We start from the raw sequence: 4577 nt of genomic DNA on the forward strand, positions 1-4577 counted from the left end.
CAGGGCATTATGATTGGCTGAATACCTCAAGCGTGTGACGGAAATGTTACGCCCCTTAACACACTGTGATGCCATGTCCCGGCGCGATGAGAGAACACCAGTAAAACCCATTACAAATGAGGCATTTTTTGCATCCAGTGGGGACATAATTATGGATTATAATGACTTATACTGTAGACCAAATAAAGTAGTTTTGCTTTTACAATGAAAAACACAGCGTCACACACGGCGGGCTTGAGTGAGCGGCGGCCGGCGGGCTTGAGTGAGGAACGGCCAGCGGATTCGACAAAGGAGCAGCCGGCGGGCTTGTGGCAACCACATGTGACGACCCCGGACTGTAACACTCCAAAGAGAAAGGAAACTTTGAAATTGCATCTTATGACCCCTTTAAGAAAAAAAAAAGCTTTTTCATGTTTAGAAATTAGATGAGACGTGACTTGATCTGACAACACAATCCACCCATAATTAACAGGAAACAGCTTATTAAAACAACACACAGTGGAATGCAAAGCTGAGGCAAAGTTTTATACAATAAAAAGGCAGAACTGAATGGCTTTTTGCTATATATTTAAGTATTTCCATGTATTTACATAAACCTCTTTATTTTAAAAAGTTTTACTCATTAACACATATTTATTTCTAACAGTTATTACACACACACACACACACACACACACAATCAAGATATTCATAAAAAACTAAATAAAATAAAAAACTTTAGTGGTTTACCAGAGTCAAATGAAGTGGAGAACAGCAGTAGGCTACTTCCTCACATAAGGAACGACTGCACAATCTGGATCTGGATCTCTTTACAACTGGTACAACAGTTGTTTTATTACCAGAAACCTTTTTTTGTTTTTGAGAAACAGCTAGAAACACAGTAGTGCAAAACACAAAGTTGAAGTTATTCATTAATGACAAACATGTTGATTTATGACCAAAAAAAAGCCATAAATGCATCAAATTACATCCACAGAAATACAATAATAAACACAAACTTGCAATGTAACATCATACATACTTTTGCACTCGAATCCAGTTTGTAGTACAAACACAGATCAGCACTTTCACACAATTTCACATGTAGTATCGTTTGTGATACTTCTCTTGCAAAGCTAACTTGTGCCCTTGTATGTCCAAGAAGGGCCAGGAGTCGGGCAGAAGCATGTGTGACTTAAAATAGCATACTGATAAAGTCAGACCTTCAGAAATGCACAGGATACACAATGACCATGACGTTATGAACTAGACTTGTAAATCTAAAAAGCAGGATGGCACAGTTGAAGTATCTAAATAAAAATGTATATTACATTATTTAAATGTACCATCCTGCTTTATAGATTCATGGTCATTGCGTATCCTTAAATCAACATTTTATGGATTAGTTAAACATTGACATGTTTTAGAGGGCTGGCGTTATATTTACAACAGAATTATGGTGACACACCTTTCTTTATTTGACAAAATAAAGGTGGAGTGACAAGAAGAAAAATGTCTGAAAAGGATCTAAAAGTTCGTACTTCTGTTATAACTATGAAAAGGAGGTGAGGGTGAAGAGGAAAACTGGAAGAATTATTAGTCAGATGAGATAGGTGGATGTTTTTACATGACAGTGTTGTAAATGAAAATCATGACTATGACCCACTCAATCATTAGTTGTGATACTTAAAAGTTTAAAGAGAAAGTTGCACAGCATTTGTATTTCAAATGAAATACATAATTTAATCAAATGGGGAAAAAAGCTCCAAGATGGGTTCACTCTTGCTTTTGAGTGTGCTCAAAATACATGAAAACCTGTATGTTTAAAATGAGAAAAAGACAAAAGTAAATTAATGTAATTAGGATTTATGCATTTAGGTAAATATATAATATATTCACTTATAGGTTAAATATGGTTTTAAGCATAAATATGTTTGATTGCACCATGACTATTATAACCAAATACATGAAAATATTATTATAAATCTTATATTATTATATACATTTCATGGGGAAAAAATAATGGGAAAAAAGTGAAAAATGTTATGATTTGTATTAACGTAGAGTACATATTACTTATGTAGGCTCCTAATATAATTGCTTTTATTTTCACATCCAAATCCATTGGAAATTGTAAGCCAAAGTTGTCTGCATCAGTAAACGCTTCTGCCTCAAATCCTGTCCACTGTTTACTAATTCGACCAATCACTGATGACTCATCCAGTGACATCACCTGGCATCACATAAGCATGCGACTGTTAGATTGATGCGCATCAGTTAAACACATAAAATAATGTAGAAGTTAACTTATAAACCAGTGGAACTTCATACTGCAAGCACAAAATATGACATTCACAAAATTCACAGCAAGACAATTGATCTTTTTTTTATCTAATAGTATATTTTTATACAATACAGACTACCGTTTAAAGTTTGGGATCTCTTACCTCACAAAGAGGCTGCAAAGCAGGATGCAAAACATTGGGCTAATATGCATGGTGAAGTGGACATGTTGTATGGTAATACTGTACCTCTTGCAGACAGCAAGAAAAGCAACAACTACCACAGTTATGGGGACGGGATAAAGTCATCACTTCCTGTCCAAGCTATCCTGGATGTGACGCAGGAAGGAGCGCACTGGTCCACAGGCCATACGAGTACAAAAATCGCTCTCCTCAGCAGCAAAAAACACCTGCTGCCCTAAACTGTTTTTCACCACATATTGATTTTTGGTCTCCCATCCCATGAGAACTGTAAAAGAAGGAAAGCATTTGTAATCACACGGGAGGGGGTTAGAAAAATGTTTCTATTGTAATCAATGGCCAAACATTACCTTCCATTAATTCCACTTTCTGATTAATTAGAAGCTGATCAACCTGTGAAAAGCAGCATTGTAGAACTGACATGAAAATAGGCATTGAATGTATTATTTGTCCATCTTTACGTATAAGATGTCCTTTAACCACAAGCCCCGAACTATATTCACCCATGCAGAGGAGCAGAGCCAAAGCACCACCAAAACAATGTTCTTCAACAAGACAAATACGGTTTTATTTTTATTTATTTTTCTAGAGGACCCAAATGGGCATCAGTTATCTCATCATTTGGCAATAAAATTCCAATTCTTTTCTACATTTTTTAAACATGTATTAAAAAAATTGTAAGGAACTTTGCATTGGAACCATTAAAGGGGTCATATGATGCGATTTCAATTTTTCCTTTCTCTTTGGAGTGCTACAAGCTCTTGGAATTCCAACTTTGCAAGGATAGTCCTGCGCTTCTGACTCAGCCTGTAAGTACGTTTTCATATTTCAAGAATTTGCCACTGATGATTCAAACACAAGTTTTGAGCAGTGTAGAGTAACGTTAGCGCTTGTTGTTTGTCGTTTCTCCGATCACAAATGCAGACATGGTTTTATGTTTACGCAGCACGATACGCAATGCGTAAAAAGACAGTATAAGTCATTATAATCAGTAATTATGTCCCCACTGGATGCAACAAATGCCTCGTTTATAATGGCTTTTACTGGTTTTGTCTTGTCGCGCCGGGACACGGCATCACAGTATGTTAAGGGGTGTAACATTCCTGTCACACACTTGAGGTATTCAGCTAATCACAATGCACTGGATAGCTAGCCAATCAGACCACACCTGGCTTTTCAGACCGATGAGCTTTGTAAAAATCGACACGTTTCAGAAAGGCGGGGCAAAGAGGAGAAACAATAATGTATATTATGTGGAAAATAATGTGTTTTTTTAACCTTAAACCGCATAAACACATTGCATTACACCAAATACACAACATAATGTTCTTTTTAGCAGCGTCATATACCCATGCAGAGGAGCAGAGCCAAAGCACCACCAAAACAATGTTCTTCAACAAGACAAATACGGTTTTATTTTTATTTATTTTTCTAGAGGACCCAAATGGGCATCAGTTATCTCATCATTTGGCAATAAAATTCCAATTCTTTTCTACATTTTTTAAACATGTATTAAAAAAATTGTAAGGAACTTTGCATTGGAACCATTAAAGGGGTCATATGATGCGATTTCAATTTTTCCTTTCTCTTTGGAGTGCTACAAGCTCTTGGAATTCCAACTTTGCAAGGATAGTCCTGCGCTTCTGACTCAGCCTGTAAGTACGTTTTCATATTTCAAGAATTTGCCACTGATGATTCAAACACAAGTTTTGAGCAGTGTAGAGTAACGTTAGCGCTTGTTGTTTGTCGTTTCTCCGATCACAAATGCAGACATGGTTTTATGTTTACGCAGCACGATACGCAATGCGTAAAAAGACAGTATAAGTCATTATAATCAGTAATTATGTCCCCACTGGATGCAACAAATGCCTCGTTTATAATGGCTTTTACTGGTTTTGTCTTGTCGCGCCGGGACACGGCATCACAGTATGTTAAGGGGTGTAACATTCCTGTCACACACTTGAGGTATTCAGCTAATCACAATGCACTGGATAGCTAGCCAATCAGACCACACCTGGCTTTTCAGACCGATGAGCTTTGTAAAAATCGACACGTTTCAGAAAGGCGGGGCAAAGAGGAGAAACAATAATGTACAGTATGTGGAAAATAATGTTT

At 36.8% G+C, this 4577-nt stretch overlaps 1 pseudogene; it reads right to left on the reverse strand.

The window, feature by feature from the left end:
• Positions 1-2405: 2405 nt before the first annotated feature.
• The window catches only part of LOC107703197 (phospholipid scramblase 2-like), a 3512-nt pseudogene continuing 1340 nt past the window's right edge, over positions 2406-4577 (reverse strand).

Source organism: Sinocyclocheilus anshuiensis, unplaced genomic scaffold, assembly GCF_001515605.1.
Source record: "Sinocyclocheilus anshuiensis isolate Anshui unplaced genomic scaffold, SAMN03320099.WGS_v1.1 scaffold542, whole genome shotgun sequence".
NCBI lineage: Eukaryota > Metazoa > Chordata > Actinopteri > Cypriniformes > Cyprinidae > Sinocyclocheilus > Sinocyclocheilus anshuiensis.